Consider the following 18,806-nt stretch of genomic DNA (forward strand, 5'->3'; position numbering starts at 1 on the left):
TTGTCGGATTGTTTTGTGTGTTTGTACGAGAGCTACGATCATCTTACCTTCATTTCCAGTTTGTCTCCTATTAAAAGGAACTTTGGATTCTGGATCTTTCTGCGTCGTGCATATTGTGTCCACACTGATCCTGACAGGTGTGGAACATTGGACCAGCTCTATATGCTCTGTATGGTGCTGGAGGGTTCATAGGAGTTGCTCATCCAGTCTTTCAGGATTTGGAGAAGGCATTCAACTCTGTCATGCTAGTAGAGAGGAAATCCTCTCTACGTCTTTGAGCCAGGACCTCCAGCATGCATTAGGGAGGTTTATGGAAGAGTGATAAGCAGCTGGGATGAGGGTCAGGACCTCTAAACGACATTTTTGTTTGTCAATTTTCATGAAATTGCACACACGTGCTGCTAGCTTGAGTCTACAGACACCACAGAAGTTTTGTTGACCTTTGACCGTGGGAAGAAACCGCAATCTTGAATGAAAAAAAGCCCCTTTACTTCCAGAGACAAAGAAAAACCCGTCCTTGGGATTCTTAACGATCGTTTTGTAACTTCTAGGGCATCAATGACGAGATACTGTAGAAAAAAAGTTGGAATTAAAAGTTGTAGATTTGTAACGGCCTGTGTGTAGCAAATTTGAAACTGTTGCGAACTTAGCTATCCTTAAAATCTTAGCTATTTTTAATCAGCGATTTTCACAAATTTTTACACACATTCCGCTCGCTTAACTCATCTTTAATTTAAAAAAAAACAGTACCTTTAGTACCAGATACAAACGAAAACTCATCGTTGGGATTTTTAAGCTGTAAAATGTAAATGTTAATAGGGTTCTATTAACACCCCTGGTGTAGTGGTTAGCACTCTGAATCCAGGAGTTTGAGTTCAAATCTCAGTAGAACCTTCAAACCAAACTGACTCTCCTTAGTGCTTCAATGTTTTGATTTCAAAATAACAAACAACCTCAAACATGTCTTTAGTTTTCTGACCTCTAGGAACAGACGAAAGAAAATTCTATGATCTTCACTGTTAGTGTCCACAATGTGTCATATTATTTTTTATATATATTTATTTTAATTATAAGTCTTTATCTCGGTTACCATAGTTTCCAATTTTTACAGTTGTTCTTATAGAAACATGTAACAAAGCATATGCTTGTAGGGTTCTATGGTGTAGTGGTTAGCACTCTGGACTCTGAATCCAGTAGTCTGAGTTCAAATCTCAGTGGAACCTTGAAACTCTCTTAACTCATCATTGTTACGTGGATCTAAACAATACAGCAACTCAAACGAAAGAATTAAAATAACAGACATTTGTGTACATAACTTCAGTTTCCTGGCCTCTAGAAACCATATTCTTGTTGTAAAAATTCTATGCTCTTCAATGTTAGTGTAGAAAATATCCCACCATGCTGATTGTAATGCTAGCACTTTAAACCACATTAGGATAATTAGCATCTTGAGCAATGTGTTTTTCTCAGTCAGTTGATGATGCTGACTGACTGCTAGCTAAACTTAATTAAACAGGTAAGCTGAATGTTTATTGATAACGTTACAAATGTTTGGAAGCTCATTTGTTTGATTTATGATTTATTAATGTTTTATTTATTGATGGGTGGTTTGCAGGATCTCTGCAGCCCGATGATGAAGACGTCGGTGTCCCTGCAGATGTCCACTTTAATCCTTTCTTCCTCCATTAAAGACTAGATCTCTACGTCTGTGTGATGCCTTCGTCTGAGGAGGAGCACTTGGGATTGTTAACGTTCTTCTGCTAATACAACAGACTATTTTCATTTCTCTTTGTTGTTTTATGTTGAAACGGGACGTTTCATCTGGAGGAGGGGGCGTATGTAACACTATTTACTTCCACATTTGTGTTTGGATGACAGGTTGATGCCGTAAGATGACAAATGAACTTCAGGTTATGTGAATGAAAAGGAAAATAAAGGCTGCAGCGGTCCTCTACACCCAAACGTGTCTTCGAGATTCTTATCTTACATATGAAACTCCGCTTTATAGACACTGAACCCTGGAAAGACGGCTACACTGACAATAATCTGATTTTGAGTAGTAAAAAGGTTCAGAATCTCTTTGTTTTTTAAAACCTATCCTGGAATAAAGCTTCAGAAAAGGCTCCACATATTTCATCTTCAAGCTACGCTCTGATAAACGGAAAACTTTGGTGTTTTTTCCTTGTTAATCTATAATTCTGAGTCGTAAATTTATGAGATTAAAACTTGTAAATGTACGATATTTCTTCTTGTAAATTTACGACTTGAAAATCGTAATAAAAAAAAAAAGACAAAAAGCGTTAGATGGAGATGTCACTATGTGGAGAGCTGGGTAAATTACTTTATCTAATAAGAAAACACCCTAATCTTGTCCAAATATCACGTAGCTCTCAGAAGCGCCGAATTGTTCGGAACTGAATTGTTTTTTTTCCGCCGGCAGAAAAAAAAAGTCCTTATTTTCTCTTTTTCCGTCATTTCCGTTGTGCTGTGGTTTATTTCGTTGTGCCGCGGGTAATGCCGTTGCGTTGTTTCTTTTGTGTGTAGTGTGAGCCCTGTCGGCCACCGTAGATGAAGGACAGAAGGTTCTGAGTATCATCAAAGCATTTATCTCCACCAGACTTCCGTCTGGCTTACTGCATTTCACATTTATACGTAGGTTTGCCAACATTGTCACTTTAACACAACGGTGTTTGCTAAATCAGCAAAACCTTTCTGCATTTGTGTGTTTTCTCCAGCAGCGGTGTTACTCTGTGTCTATCAAGGAGGAACTTCACTCCTTATGGCTCCATCTTTGTCCATATATCACTTTAGGACCTTAACAGCTGATCATTCCCACAATTCTTAGCTATGGTTGTTTTAATTTTTTTTGTTTTTATCTTACTAAACTCATCTAAAATGATCAAGAACAACTGTGAAAGGGGTGTGGTCCTCTAACAAGCTCACTCCTGACTGGTGAGAGTGGTTGCCATAGAAACGTTAATGCAGACCGACTTGGACCAATCACTGCTCACTGACGATTTCTGGCTCCAACATGGAAAAAGTGGCGACTGAATTGACTTCTTTTGGCTGAAGCGATGGATTTCTATGGGTGACTGGACATGTCTAAAGTACTCACAGGATCTCAGACCCTCCACCCCCCACCCACCTCCCCCAGTCATCTTCAAGGCTGCCGCCGGGGGGGGGGGGGGGGGGGGCAATGCCCCTTCCTGCTACATAAAGCCGACCAAAAAATACCTAGGGGTTTCCTTTTTTTTTGGTCTTGTACCAGAAGCTCAGCCTTGTTCACAGCAACCGTCTGTCCACCGAGTGCGGGGGTCGGCCTTGAGGTCATTTCCAGCCCGCAGCTCCTGGGTTAAACTGCTAAATGACTTGCGTCAGATGCTGAGAGGGAAGATGGAGAACGTGGCCGAACCAGCTTGTGTGGCGTTGCGGAACAAGGCAGGAGGCGTGGGGCTGGCCGTTCGGGGTCTTGATGCTCTGTTGGGGCCACTGGATGTTCTCATTGGTCCTGAGAGCCCGGCTGATGGAGCCATCTATTCTTTCAGCTAAGCTCTAATTTAAATGCCATGTCTCCGGAGACATGACACCTTTTCTCTTTTTTCTTTGAAGTCCTTTAATTCTGATGTGTTGTTTATGTTGGGTGCTTTTACATATCTGGTTGCATCTTTAATTTAATTTTCTGCGACTGTGGTGAGTAGTTTGGACAGATTCTCCTTTTGTCCACTTGAGGGCGCTCTTTCTCCAACAAACCATCAGATATGTCCTCGGCTTTGTTTTCATTTAGTCTAAAATGAAAATTTGTGTCGACACAAATGAGCAGCAAAGACAACAAGAAAAGTTGTTTCAATTGTCTGATGATGCTTGTTTTCTGCACATTATTTTAGATTAAGCAATGAAAATATATTTTTTAATGGTTTGTTAATTTCAAATAAAATGGCTGCAAAATACGCAAACTGGCAACAAATAAATCTTTGAAGTTTTTAAAATTAGCTTCTTTTTTATCCCAAAAGCCTGGTGTAGGAGGCCCATGAGGGCTTCTGTCTTCATGCCTTTAAGACGCTCTGTCAGTCACACAAATGCATGTTTGTTGGAGACATTTTGTCATGGCGCCTCTGTCAGTCACCTTCCCCCCTCCCTCTCCTGCTCGGCTCTGGACGCGACCAGCTGGTTCCAATCATCACCTCGTTAAACCGCCTACTTCAGGAGATCCAGGACCTGACGTCAACGCCAGTCCGTTATTCTTACCACGGTGCATAGTCTGGCTCTCGCATGTCTTGTGCCTTACCTTGGCTTGATCACGCTGATTTTGCTTCTCCGTTCTGCTCTCAGGAATCATCCTCACGAGTGTGCTCCTCGGGCTACAGTTCTCCAGTTCCCCTCTACGTCTTCCCTTCGGATCCAGCAAGCCTCAGTCTCGAGCTCCGTCTGCCTCCACCCTCCAGTCAGCCGCCACGCAGCAACAAAGACTTGGTCACAGACTCTCCTACAGAGAAATTAAATCTTCCTTATACTTACCTCTCGTTTCCGAGTTTCTTCCGGGTTCCAGCGCCTGGGTCCTTTCGAAATCCCACGGGACCATGACAGAACGGACTGGCCTTACTCCGGACCCAGCTGACCCGGAAGGACTCCGCCACGCCATATCTGTTCAAGGTACTCTCCTTAGTCGTCAAGCAGACGCCCTTACTCAACTGTCCGCAGTTCAACAGGACCTTTTCCGCAGACTCGACAGTATTACTCATACTCTCGCAGAATTAACAAGGCAACCCTCGAATCCCACAGTCTCAGCTCAAACTGCTGCTTCCGGCAACAACCCGACTTCCGCTGACGCCATGACCCCCGAAAACTTCCGCCTGAAGCCGGAACCATTCAGCGGCGATGTTGCAGCCTGCGGAGGATTCCTCCTACAGTGTCAGCTTATCTTTCAGCAGGCCCCCAGATTCTACCAGTCAGACCACAGCAGAATATCATTAATTGTAAACGCCCTCCGTAACAAAGCACTCCAGTGGGCCCAGGCTTTTTTGGCTTCTAATCCCATTTCTCATCTGCCATTCGATCGTTTCATCGGAGAATTTCGCCTCGTGTTTGATCAGCCTCGCAAACAAGAGGAAGCCACCCGACGGTTGCTTAGCTTAAAACAAGGCAATCGCTCGGTGAGTGAACATTTGATCGATTTTCGCATTTTAGCGGTGGAGGCCGGCTGGCCTGACCCCGCACTCAAGGGTATTTTCTATCAGTCCCTTAATGAGAAAACTAAGGATCATTTATGTTCACAACCCGAACCTGACTCTTTTGAGGAGCTAGTCTCAGCAGCCCTCCGATCTGATGTGCGGCTGCGTGAACGTCAAGCCGAACGGAGCCACAAACCAACCAGTTTCCCTCGGAACCCCGGAGCTCCAGGTCAGGTTTTTTCTTTTCCCGCACACGAGTCCCCCACACATGTTTTGGAGGAGCCCATGCAGATAGGCCATTCAAAACTAACGGCAGAGGAACGTCAGAAACGTCGCGACGAAGGTTTGTGCTTCTATTGCGGGCGTCCCGGTCATGTAATTTCCCAATGTGGAAAACGTTTAAACTCCAGAGCCCCTCGTTAGATGACAGGCCACGGGGGGTCGAAAACGTTCACGTCAAAGAAATAAGGTTTTTGTATGTACCTGTCAAAATTACTCATCAGGGTCAAGTCAGTGAATTTAGTGCTCTCATCGATTCTGGCGCTGAACATAGTCTTATCGACTCACAGCTCGTTAACCACCTCTCGTTGCCTTTCGAACCTCTCGAGTCCCCTATTAACGCTGCCGGATTAGGTGGTAAACAACTTTTTCGCATCACGTCTCGTACCAAACCGGTCCTCATTCTCACCTCCGGCAACCATCGAGAATACCACCAGTTTTTTATCACACAATGCCCTCAGACCCCCATCATCCTGGGTTTCTCCTGGCTCCAAACTCATAATCCACGCATCGATTGGGCCGTTCCTCGCATCACCAACTGGAGTACTTATTGCATGGCAAACTGTCTTCATTCCGCCATTCCCTCCTCTGTTTCCATCACCTCGGAGTCCGAAATGAATATCGACCTGTCCAATGTTCCTTCCTGCTATCACGACCTCAGAACTGTTTTTGGTAAATCCAAAGCCAGTACACTACCACCCCATAGACCATATGACTGTGCCATAGAACTGCTCAACGGCGCCCCACTCCCTAAGGGAAGACTGTTCAATCTTTCCGGTCCTGAAAAGGAGGCCATGGAAAACTACATTCAGGAAGCCCTTTCCCTCCACCACATCCGTCCCTCTACATCTCCAGTCGGTGCAGGATTTTTCTTCGTGCAGAAAAAGGACAAAACCCTGAGACCCTGCATCGACTACCGTGAGTTAAATCAGATTACTGTTAAGGACAAGTATTCACTTCCACTCATTGATTCTGTTTTTGATTCTGTCCAGGAGGCTAAAATATTTTCCAAACTTGATCTCCGTAATGCCTACCATCTGGTCCGCGTCCGTGAGGGTGATGAATGGAAAACCGCTTTCAACACCCCTTGGGGTCACTATGAATACCAGGTCATGCCATTCGGCCTCACGAACGCCCCTGCTGTTTTCCAACGGCTCGTGAATGACGTACTTCGTGATTTCCTAAATAGGTTTGTTTTCGTTTATCTGGACGATATCTTCATTTATTCGTCCAGTCAAACCCAGCATGAGCATCACGTTCGCTTGGTTCTGGAAAGACTACTAGAGAACCAACTATTTGTAAAAGCGGAAAAATGCGAATTCCATACTTCTTCTATCCCCTTTTTGGGGTATATTATTGAAGCCGGTAACATTCGGCCCGATCCGGCAAAGATAGACGCCGTCACTCAATGGGAGGTCCCACAAACCCGCAAAAAGTTACAGCAATTTCTGGGCTTCGCAAATTTCTACAGAAGGTTCATCCGAAATTACAGCAGCATCGCGGCTCCACTCACTCAGCTCACTTCTGTTAATAAGCCCTTTGTTTGGACCCCTGCTGCCGACATGGCATTTAAAAGACTCAAAGGACTTTTTGTCACGGCACCCATTCTGATACAACCTGATGGCAAGAAACAATTCATTGTTGAAGTAGACGCCTCCGATTCCGGTGTGGGAGCCGTGCTATCTCAGCGCGAAGGAACCTCCAACAAATTAAAACCATGCGCTTATTTTTCTCGTAAACTGAGCCCAGCCGAGCGGAATTATGACGTGGGCAACCGAGAGCTTCTGGCAATTAAACTGGCTCTGGAAGAGTGGCGTCACTGGCTGGAGGGGGCAGAACAACCCTTTATTGTTTGGACTGATCATAAGAACCTCGCATACTTACGCAGTGCAAAACGCCTAAACTCCCGTCAAGCCCGCTGGTGTCTGTTCTTCGATCGATTCAATTTCAACATCACTTATCGACCCGGCAGTCGTAACATCAAGCCAGACGCCTTATCCAGAAAATACTCAGTTACGGAACCTACCTCTGCATCCACTATCATCCCCACCTCCTGTTTTATAGGTAATTTCACCTGGGAGATCGAGAACAAAGTCCAACAAGCCCAAGGTGAGATACCTGATCATGCTACCTGTCCTCCTGGAACTTTGTATGTACCCGACTCTCTGAGATCTGAGGTGTTGACGTGGGGGCACGCCTCTAAGATTGCCTGTCATGGGGGGGTTCGTAGAACCACCAACCTGCTACGTCGACGGTTTTTCTGGCCTTCCTTGGAGAAAGACGTCCGTGAGTACGTGGCAGCTTGCTCAGTTTGTGCTCGCTCTAAGAACTCTAATTCACCCCCCTCCGGACATCTGTTGCCTCTGCCCACACCTAGTCGCCCTTGGTCACACATTTCACTAGATTTTGTTACCGGTCTGCCTCCGTCCCAAGGGCACACTGTAATTCTAACGGTCATTGATCGCTTTTCCAAGGCTGTCCATTTCATTCCACTAGCACAACTCCCCTCTGCCTCCGAAACTGCGGATATCCTGGTCCATCATGTGTTTCGTTACCATGGAATTCCTAGTGATATCGTGTCTGACCGCGGACCCCAATTCACGTCTCAAGTTTGGAGGTCGTTCTGCTCCGCCCTCGGGGCCACGGTCAGTCTTAGTTCTGGTTACCATCCGCAGTCCAACGGGCAAGCTGAGAGGGCAAACCAAGAGTTGGAAGCAGCTCTTCGATGCTTGGTGGCGCAAAATGAAGCAGACTGGTCCAAATACCTCATCTGGGTGGAGTATGCTCACAACACTCACTCCTCTACCGCTACTGGCTTGTCCCCCTTTGAAGCCTCCTTAGGGTTCTCACCCCCTCTGTTTCCCTCTCAGGAACTCGATCTGGCAGTGCCCTCGGTCCAGCTCCATCTTCAACGGTGTCAGGACATTTGGCGACAGGCCAGGGCGGCTCTCCTCCGCACCAAGGAGAGCAACTGCCAGATCGCTAATCGTCACAGGGTGGTGGGACCCGTCTATCTACCGGGGCAGAGGGTATGGCTGTCATCCCGCAATATTCCTGTTCAGGCGTCCTCTCGTAAGCTGGCACCCAGATACATCGGCCCTTACGAGATCGACCACATCATCAACCCCTCCTGCGTCCGGCTGCGCCTACCTGCTGCTTTGAAGGTACATCCCGCATTCCATATTTCTCAAATCAAGCCTGTCCGCGAAAGCCCGTTGTGCCCGCCGTCCGCTTCCCCTCCACCCGCCCGTATCATTGACGGCGCGCCGGCCTTCACCGTCAGCCGGGTGTTGGACGTCCGGCGCCGGGGTCGGGGTTTCCAGTTTCTCGTGGACTGGGAGGGTTACGGTCCAGAGGAGCGCTCCTGGATCTCCCGCTCCCTCATCCTGGACCGTTCCCTCATCAACGACTTTTTCCGCGCCCATCCGGACCGTCGTTCTGGACCGCCTGGAGGCGGTCGTTGAGGGGGGGGGTACTTTCATGGCGCCTCTGTCAGTCACCTTCCCCCCTCCCTCTCCTGCTCGGCTCTGGACGCGACCAGCTGGTTCCAATCATCACCTCGTTAAACCGCCTACTTCAGGAGATCCAGGACCTGACGTCAACGCCAGTCCGTTGTTCTTACCACGGTGCATAGTCTGGCTCTCGCATGTCTTGTGCCTTACCTTGGCTTGATCACGCTGATTTTGCTTCTCCGTTCTGCTCTCAGGAATCATCCTCACGAGTGTGCTCCTCGGGCTACAGTTCTCCAGTTCCCCTCTACGTCTTCCCTTCGGATCCAGCAAGCCTCAGTCTCGAGCTCCGTCTGCCTCCACCCTCCAGTCAGCCGCCACGCAGCAACAAAGACTTGGTCACAGACTCTCCTACAGAGAAATTAAATCTTCCTTATACTTACCTCTCGTTTCCGAGTTTCTTCCGGGTTCCAGCGCCTGGGTCCTTTCGAAATCCCACGGGACCATGACACATTTTTTTGGCAACAGGAGCCAAACTAAACTTTACATTTCTCCAAAAAGCTCTCTGAGCAGACATGTTAATCATTTCCTCTAAAAAGAGACAAATCCATCAAAAACATGAGGCTAAGGTAAAAAAAACAACATTTTGTTTCTCTGATTTGAAAGTTGCAGCAAAGGTTGCTAAGAGGACATTCCTGACGATGTAAACTATGGAAGCGATTAATTAGCATAAATAAAAAGCAAAGTCAAAACCAGAAATGCTTTTTAATTTTCAAAATGTAGCTGCATTTTTTGACTCAAAATTAAAAAGAAAAAGCAATATTTCAAAATGCTTTTTCATTTTATACTTAAAACCGCTTATTCTGTGTCATAATTAAAACGAAAATGCAAAGAGGGGATTGCATTTGCATTTTAACGTCCACCCCGCGCACCTTGTCACAATATTCATTTCGAAAAAGCATTAGCAGAGGGGAGGCGGGGCGATGACGTCACTGCTTTCTCCGTGTGTCCGGCTGCTGACTGACGCACACACGCACCAGGAGCAGACTGTGTTAGCGGCAGAGACGAGGGTTTTGTGATGGTTGTGAACTTCTGATGAGTTTCCACAGCTTCTCAGGACTAAGTAGCTGCATGTCCGCCTTCTGCGGTCCTCCTCCTGACGCACCGCGGACAAGCTTTTGTTCTTCGGACCGCCAACTGCCTTCGCACAGCGGAGCGCGAAGCTCCCGACGATCGCTGAAGGCGGAAATGCTGCTGCGATCTGAGAAACCATCATATGAATTTGTGTTTCCAGTGGTGTCCAGAACAAAATAAAGACTGATTCCCACATATTTACAAATTTATCTGCAGCTTCGCGGTGAATTTGCTGTTTGATGACAGCTGGAGCTCCATCAACAGATAACAGATTTCTCCATGCTAAACGTTGCTGGTTGGACCAAAACACTCACTCAGCGCGAAGCTGCAGGAGACTATCTTCATAATGTGCTTTTATTACAGTTATGCTAATATTTTACGGCATGCTCTGCTCGATCATATGTTTTTAAATCCGTGCGGTAAGACGACGCTAAAGTTGGCTTACGATTCACAGCTTCTGATTCGCGAGGGAGCTAAAGGAACATTCTGCTGCATTTTTCACATTAAGATCACGTGAAACCGGGTCCTGTTCAAAAACCGCTGGACCTGGCCTGCTCAAACCTGGATTCCTGGATCTTAATAAATCAAACAGTAAATTCAACATCACAAAACCCTCGTCTCTGCCGCTAACACAGTCTGCTCCTGGTGCGTGTGTGTGTGTCAGCGGCCGTACACACGGAGAAAGCAGTGACGTCATCGCCCCGCCTCCCCTCTGCTAATGCTTTTTCGAAATGAATATTGTGACAAGGTGCGCGGGGTGGACGTTAAAATGCAAATGCAATCCCCTCTTTGCATTTTCGCTTTAATTATGACACAGAATAAGCGGTTTTAAGTATAAAATGAAAAAGCATTTTGAAATATTGCTTTTTCTTTTTAATTTTGAGTCAAAAAATGCAGCTACATTTTGAAAATTAAAAAGCATTTCTATTAATCCATTTTGAATGTCAAATTAGACATTTCTAAATGAATTATGCTACACAATTACCAGGGACCTTTTTGAAAATGAAATGTCAAATACTATTTTATTCATCATTTTAATTAAGTGACAGAAAAAGCTGTGTTGAAGTATAAAATGATAAAGCATTTTGAAGTATTGCTTTTTCTTTTTAATTTTGAGTCAAAAAATGCAGCTTCATTTTGAAAATTAAAAAGCATTTCTATTAATCCATTTTGAATGTCAAATTAGACATTTCTAAATGAATTATGCTACACATTTACCAGAGAACATCTTGAAAATGAAATGTCAAATACCATTTTCATTTTAATTTTAATTAAGTGACAGAATAAGCTGTGTTGAGGAAGGAAATGAAAAAGCATTTTGGTGGTTTGCTTTTTCATTATATTTTTGAGTCAAAAAATGCTTTTTCATTTTGAAAATGAAAAAGCATTTCTGGTTTTGACTTTGCTTTTTATTTATGCTACATAATCGCTTCCATAGTAAAAAGCAAAGTCAAAAAAAGCAAAGAAAGCTGAAAAATCACCAAGAAAATACAAAGTCTTCATCAAAGAAGCATTGATATGCAAAAGAAAGTACATACTCATGAACACATGTTCAATAAACATGTGTTTAACTGAATTATCTTCAGTAGACATACTGTAGACAGACAGTGGACAGAAAAACCTGTTTTTGGCACAAATGGGACCCCTTAGCGTCTGACCAATAGACTTTACACAGTTCATCCTAAGTTTGACCACAACTGAAGCAATCAATGATAAGTTGATCAAACAGTAATGATGTGTGTTTGACATTTTGGTTCCCATCTATGCCAGACCGTTGCGTTTTGTTACAGACCACCAAATACGACTCGACTTCATGGCCATCTTGTTAAAGATGCTGATAGTTTTACTTTACAAAAAAAGAAAAAAACTGGAAAAGCTTCTTAACGGATTATGATCCTCACTTTTTTAATGCCCTTTTAAGGGGAGGCCGGAAAACATGTCACGATTGAGAAATAAGTGGGCGGAGCTTCGTCTTCCGTTATAAGGTACAGTGCTTACTGTCTGAGTTCATAAAGTGTTTACATAATAACCTATAGCGCTACTTATTTGGCTTTAAGTTGAACTATTCTCTGCAAATATTGGCAACTAAAGAATAAATAATATACCTTAGGGAAAGATGCACATGTGATGCACCTAAGGGGGAGGAGCTACGTGGCAGTGGTCCCCTTCCATGGTTGCCGCATGGAAACAGGCTCCTCCCCATATTATATTATTATTATGGCCTGAAGCAGCATCACTGACTGCAAGGACCAGATTGTTTTCACTGTTGGAAAGATTTCTGCATCTTTGATCAAAAATTTGACCCCCGCCACATGTGTGAAAAGTCACTAAAATGTGCACACACCTAGGACCCGGCAAAAATGAATTTACACCATAGAAAACCCCACCCCACCCATGACGATGACATCACAGCAATGTCATCACATTACGTCATGATGACATCATTGTCAAGACACGATGTCAAAGCGTGAACTTACACTTAGTTATGTCATATGTCACGTCATGACATCGTATTGCATGTCATGATGTCATAACATGTCATATGACATCCTTGTCAGAAGTTCATAAATAGGAGTCATGTTTTCTGCCAGATTTCACTTTGAGATTCAAAGAGATCAGCTCTTGTAAGGATCTAAAGATTGTTTGGAAAATGTCTGGAAATCAGAGAAACCACGCGACTAACCCAAACCAGGGATTCTACCGGCCTCACGGGAATCCTCACTTTGGGCAAAGAAACCACCGTGTCCAATTCAACGCGGAATATCCCCCCCCTGGAATGCACGCCCAACATGCACCAGTCCATGTCCCCCACAGGAACCCAAATTGGGGACACAAAAACCCCCATGTCCCCTTCAACCCTGCATTTCCCCCCACTGGCATGCGACCCCCACATCCACCAGTCCATGTCCCCCAAAGCAACCCTAGATGGGGACACAAAAACCCCCATGTCCCCTTCAACCCTGCATTTCCCCCCACTGGCATGCGACCCCCACATCCACCAGTCCATGTCCCCCAAAGGAACCCAAATTGGGGACACAAAAACCCCCGTGTCCCCTTCAACCGTGTTCCCCCACCCCAGAGAAGGAACCCCACATATCCACCAGCCCCTACCCCACACATGAATCCTAATTGGGGACCCAAAAAGGACAATGTCCCCCCCAAACCTGCATCCCCACCCCAGGAAACAATCACCCAAGATCCACCAGCCCATTCCCTGGAACAAAAGAACTACAGTCATCTGTTCAACCCTGCATTCCCCTTCATTCCCAGTGTCGTTGAACTGAGGGAAATTGCCAAACAATTTCCCCGTTCAGAAAGCACCGACCCTCAGTCAGCCAATCAAAGTCCTCCACTGGAAAAACAAGACAACCAGAATAACCAAGAAAATGTGGCTGCCAGTGAGGACCAGGCATCAAACGAGAATGCAGAGGACATCATAAAAGAGATAACTGACCTGAGAAATCAGCTGATGGAGAAAGACGCATATCTTTCTAAACTGAAGAAGGAAAAACGTGAAGCCCGGAGGGATCGGGGGGACAAGCTTCATAGACTCAATGTGAAAAACATAAAGCTGGTGAAAGAGGTCAAGTTTAGGACCCAGTGTGAACGTAAAGTGGTCACTCTGACAGAAGAACTGAAGGATCTCAATGAAGCTGCTGAAGCAAAGCAGCCAGAATGTGAGGAGAGCGAGAAAAAGGCTCATATCCAAGCATTGAACAAACTGGCACTGCTGAAGAAAGAGCTGCAGGAAAAAACCCTTTACAATCTGCAACTGGCACAAAGACTGAAACTTGAAGAGGATGCAGAGAAAGATCTGAAACACAAGATGGAAGAGATCCAAATCCCATTGGAGACTGCAGTCAATGGGATTTCAGGGAAACCTGCACAAAGTTTCTCTGCCAATGAAGTCCAGCTTCGTGTTGAAACACAAACCAAAGTGTCAGAACCAGAGGTGGTAAATAACCAGGTGGAGGCTGAGGAAACTGACATGTTCTCAGCACCTCAGGATTTAAATGGATGGCCACAAAACCATCTCTCTGAACCAGAAGTGGTCTGGGAACAGGCGGAGTATGAGAGAACTGACGCCATCATAGCCCCTCAGACTGAAAATGAAGAGCCACGAAATGCAGCATCAGAACTACATGTGGTCTCAGAACAGGAGGAGGCTGAGGAAACGGACACCACCATCCTAGACTTTCTGGACACTGGTGAAGCTCAAGACCTCAGGATTTCTCAGGAAGAAGTCAGCCCCCCATCACCATCAGAGCCTGTTCCATCAATGGAGTCAGGACATGAGGACAGGGAAGAACCAGAAGCTTTGCCGTCTGAACAGACCAAAGCACAAAAACCATCACTGTGGAAGCGCTTCAAAAAGCTTTTTAAGCCACGCCACAGAAATCACAGAGACAAAGAAAACCAGGGTTAATGTGACAGAGAATTTAATTTAGTTGTAGGAATAGTCTTTTAATTAAGATAAGCTTTAGTTTTAGTCACAATTTAGTCCTGTTGATTTTGTTAGTTTTAGTATCATTTTAGTCGACTGAATTAGAGTAGAGATTCAGTCGAAACAAATCTAGAGTCAAAGGTAAAGCATTTATATGAAATGTACTAAGTTATGAACTTATAAATAGCACTCAAAGACTTTACTAATAAAAAAAAACATTTTATAGCACTTTGCTTTCCAAAGTTGTCATTTCTGCAAATTAAGCATCAACAACCTAAAAAAATAAACAAATTTAAAGAAAATAAATTATATTTCAATCACAATTAAAATAAATGTTTGAACATAAAAAAAGCCTTTATTGAAGAGGTAGTCAAGTGGAATAAGTTTTTCTAACATTCAGTTCTTCAGTTCTTCTATGATGTTTTTTTGTATTTTTTGTCTCACTTTTAGTTTTTAAATGTGGAAAATGTTTCTAATGTTTAGCACTTTGATTTAGGTCAAATGGCAAAGTGCTATACATATAAAGTTTGATTAGAAATCTAAGGAATGTAAATAATAAAGATGTGTGTGTAATAGAAAAATGTTCCTGAAATAGTCCATAGTCTTTAGGCGGTCAGGCTTTGGGCAGATGATGTCTTTATTCTGGTGGGATAAGCTCGGACAATAGATGAATAAAACCCAGAGCCTAGACGCTGATGGTGGTTGAAGGCCAGAACACGTTAGAATATTGGTCCAGGTGGAGAATGGGGCGGAGGAGGGCCGGCAGAACCATCTAGAATGTAGAAAGAGAAACGTTGCTTTGCTCAACAGTAGCTGGGACAGGCTCCAGCATCCTCAAGACCCCAGAAGGGATAAAGCGGGTTAAGAATATGGGTGGGTGGATGAAAACCAGAGTTATCATTTACATTTGGCTGCCAGTGACCACAAGACATCAAAAGAAAATGTACATGATATAGAAAAAAAGAATAGCTGACTTAACAGCTGTTTGAGAAAGATGCACATCTAGAAGAGAAGAAACTTTAGGCCATGGATGATTGGACGATTAAGAAGACGCTCTTTGACCAAAACAGAACTATGGACAGAGAGTTCAAGTTTAGGATCAGAGTGGAAAGAAAGTTGGGATCCTTACAGACAAACTGTTGGAAATAAATCAAGCTGCTAAAGCAAAGCAGGAAAAAGCACAAACTTACACACACACATACACACATACACAATTTAAAATAAAAAAGATTTTGTTACTTGAAAAGAAACTATCTGATCAGAACTGGATTTCATCATTTCTGTAATGAGTTTGATAAATATGTTATTTTTTTATTGTACTGACTGTATTTCAGTGTATTTACTTTTAATGGTTGAAATAAAAAAATAAATAAATAAAAAATCCCCTCCGTGAACCGCCACCTTACCGTGGTGGAGGGGTTTGAGGGCTTGAGTGATCCTAGAAGCTGTGCTGTATTGGGTTAACCCTCTTGTTAGGGTCTCCCATTGCAAACAGGTCCTAGGTGACAAGCCGGACTAAGAGCGGTTCAGAAAATCCTGATGGAAATTGTTACATCTAAGTCACCTTTATCTTTCCTTTTTTGCTGCTTTACTTTAGACTTCACAACGCAATGTTAGATTTTTCATGGCTACCTAGTCCTTCCAATTCATCCTCACTTCTACTCCCCTGGAAGTGTTTGCCTATCCCCCCCAACCCATCGTACCAGACCCTCTACTGAATGAAGAAGACCAGATCAGCCAAGCTGAAGTCACCGAGGTCGTCGACGAGCTCCTCTGTGGCAAAGCAGCAGGAGTGGATGAAGTCCTCAAGTCCCTCAAGTCTCTGAATGCTGTGGGACTGTCTTGGTTGACACGTCTCTACAGCATTGCATGGCAGTGGGGAAAGTACTACTGGACTGGCAGACAGGAGCGCTGGTTCCCTCTTTGAGAGGGGGGGCAGAGGGTGAGTCTTTACTACTGGGGAATCACTCTCCTAAGCCTCCATGGGAAAGTCTATGCAAGGTTTTTAAGAGATTACAGTTAGTCTGACAGTTGAAGATCCAGATCCAGGAACAACAGATCAGATCCAGGAACAACAGATCAGATCCAGGAACAACAGATCAGATCCAGGAACAACAGATCAGATCCAGGAATAACAGATCAGATCCAGGAACAACAGATCAGATCCAGGAACAACAGATCAGATCCAGGAAAAACAGATCAGATCCAGGAATAACAGATCAGATCCAGGAACCACAGATCAGATCCAGGAACAACAGATCAGATCCAGGAACAACAGATCAGATCCAGGAATAACAGATCAGATCCAGGAACAACAGATCAGATCCAGGAATAACAGATCAGATCCAGGAACAACAGATCAGATCCAGGAACAACAGATCAGATCCAGGAACAACAGATCAGATCCAGGAACAACAGATCAGATCCAGGAATAACAGATCAGATCCAGGAACCACAGATCAGATCCAGGAACCACAGATCAGATCCAGGAACAACAGATCAGATCCAGGAACAACAGATCAGATCCAGGAATAACAGATCAGATCCAGAAAAAACAGTGTTGTTTCCATCCTAGCTGTGTGAGGTATTGGGGCCAGTGCGGTTTTTCTGCTTTTATTTTGGTCAATTGTGTTACTTCCTGTTGTCCTCTCATTTCAAATGTCTGGACTCCTCCTTCCCAGTGTAATTCTCCCTCAGTGTTATCACCTGCCCCCCCTGTTGTGTGCACCTGTTTGTAATTGTTTAACCCTTGTGCTATCTTAGATCGTTTTGTAACTTCTAGGGCATCAATGACGAGATACTGTAGAAAAAAAGTTGGAATTAAAAGTTGTAGATTTGTAACGGCCTGTGTGTAGCAAATTTGAAACTGTTGCGATCTTAGCTATCCTTAAAATCTTAGCTATTTTTAATCAGCGATTTTCACAAAATTTTACACACATTCCGCTCGCTTAACTCTATAACCAACTCTGGAGTTTCGCCGACCTTTGACCTCGAGAAGAGGCCGCCATCTTTAATTAAAAAAAAAAACAGTACCTTTAGTACCAGATACAAACGAAAACTCATCGTTGGGATTTTTAAGATGTAAAATGTAAGTGTTAATAGGGTTCTATTAACACCCCTGGTGTAGTGGTTAGCACTCTGAATCCAGGAGTTTGAGTTCAAATCTCAGTAGAACCTTCAAACCAAACTGACTCTCCTTAGTGCTTCAATGTTTTGATTTCAAAATAACAAACAACCTCAAACATGTCTTTAGTTTTCTGACCTCTAGGAACAGACGAAAGAAAATTCTATGATCTTCACTGTTAGTGTCCACAATGTGTCATATTATTTTTTATATATATTTATTTTAATTATAAGTCTTTATCTCGGTTACCATAGTTTCCAATTTTTACAGTTGTTCTTATAGAAACATGTAACAAAGCATATGCTTGTAGGGTTCTATGGTGTAATGGTTAGCACTCTGGACTCTGAATCCAGTAGTCTGAGTTCAAATCTCAGTAGAACCTTGAAACTCTCTTAACTCATCATTGTTACGTGGATCTAAACAATACAGCAACTCAAACGGAAGAATTAAAATAACAGACATTTGTGTACATAACTTCAGTTTCCTGGCCTCTAGAAACCATATTCTTGTTGTAAAGATTCTATGCTCTTCAATGTTAGTGTAGAAAATATCCCACCATGCTGATTGTAATGCTAGCACTTTAAACCACATTAGGATAATTAGCATAGTTAGCATCTTGAGCGAAGTGTTTTTTCTCCGTCAGTAGATGATGCTGATGGCAATGCAACCATTTTTAGCCACATACAGCTCAGTTAGCCTCACAAAAAGAGAAGAGGGAGTCAGATGCGTGTAGTGGCTGCTCAGCAAGTGCAGTCAGGTCAAAGGGCGGTGCTGAGAGGGGCGGTGGTGCGTAGAGGCGGGCAGTAAGGGTGGATGGCGTGCAGAGGCGGGCAGCGAGGGTGAAAGCGGGTAGAGGTGGGGGACGAGGCCGGGGGCGGAGCCTGCAGGCCATGCAACGCTACTCGCGGCTTTAACTTTCAATGTTTTTTGCTGGCTGTAGTTGCTTGACGAGATTTGTTAACTGTTTAGTGAATTCAGTTTATTTAGAGGCATTTATTGTGGCAACAGGAATTTTCAATATGCAATGCAAAGCTTGTGTCTATAACATAAAATGGTCCATGAGGGGTTGAGTGATTCAGACGTAGCACTACTGTGACAAAGAAAAATACTGATTTGAAGAAAGTCCACATTGGTTTTGCTGAAAAAAAGTCCCTTTTTCTGCCAGCTTGTTTGTTCATCTTTTAAATTGTGACGCAGGCTCCCCACAC

General features: G+C 44.1%; 2 non-coding genes across 2 annotated transcripts; both read left to right on the forward strand.

Annotated features, from left to right (window-relative positions):
• The first annotated feature begins 1,151 nt into the window (after nucleotides 1–1,151).
• Nucleotides 1,152–1,223, forward strand: trnaq-cug (transfer RNA glutamine (anticodon CUG)). Its single transcript has one exon. It is a non-coding gene; the product is annotated as a tRNA-Gln (tRNA).
• Nucleotides 1,224–17,908: 16,685 nt separating this feature from the next.
• trnaq-cug (transfer RNA glutamine (anticodon CUG)) lies at nucleotides 17,909–17,980 on the forward strand. The gene has a single exon. It is a non-coding gene; the product is annotated as a tRNA-Gln (tRNA).
• Nucleotides 17,981–18,806: the final 826 nt, after the last annotated feature.

The sequence above is a fragment of the Oryzias latipes genome, chromosome 23 (assembly GCF_053564925.1).
Source record: "Oryzias latipes strain Hd-rR chromosome 23, Olatipes_Hd-rR_3.1".
Lineage (NCBI taxonomy): Eukaryota > Metazoa > Chordata > Actinopteri > Beloniformes > Adrianichthyidae > Oryzias > Oryzias latipes.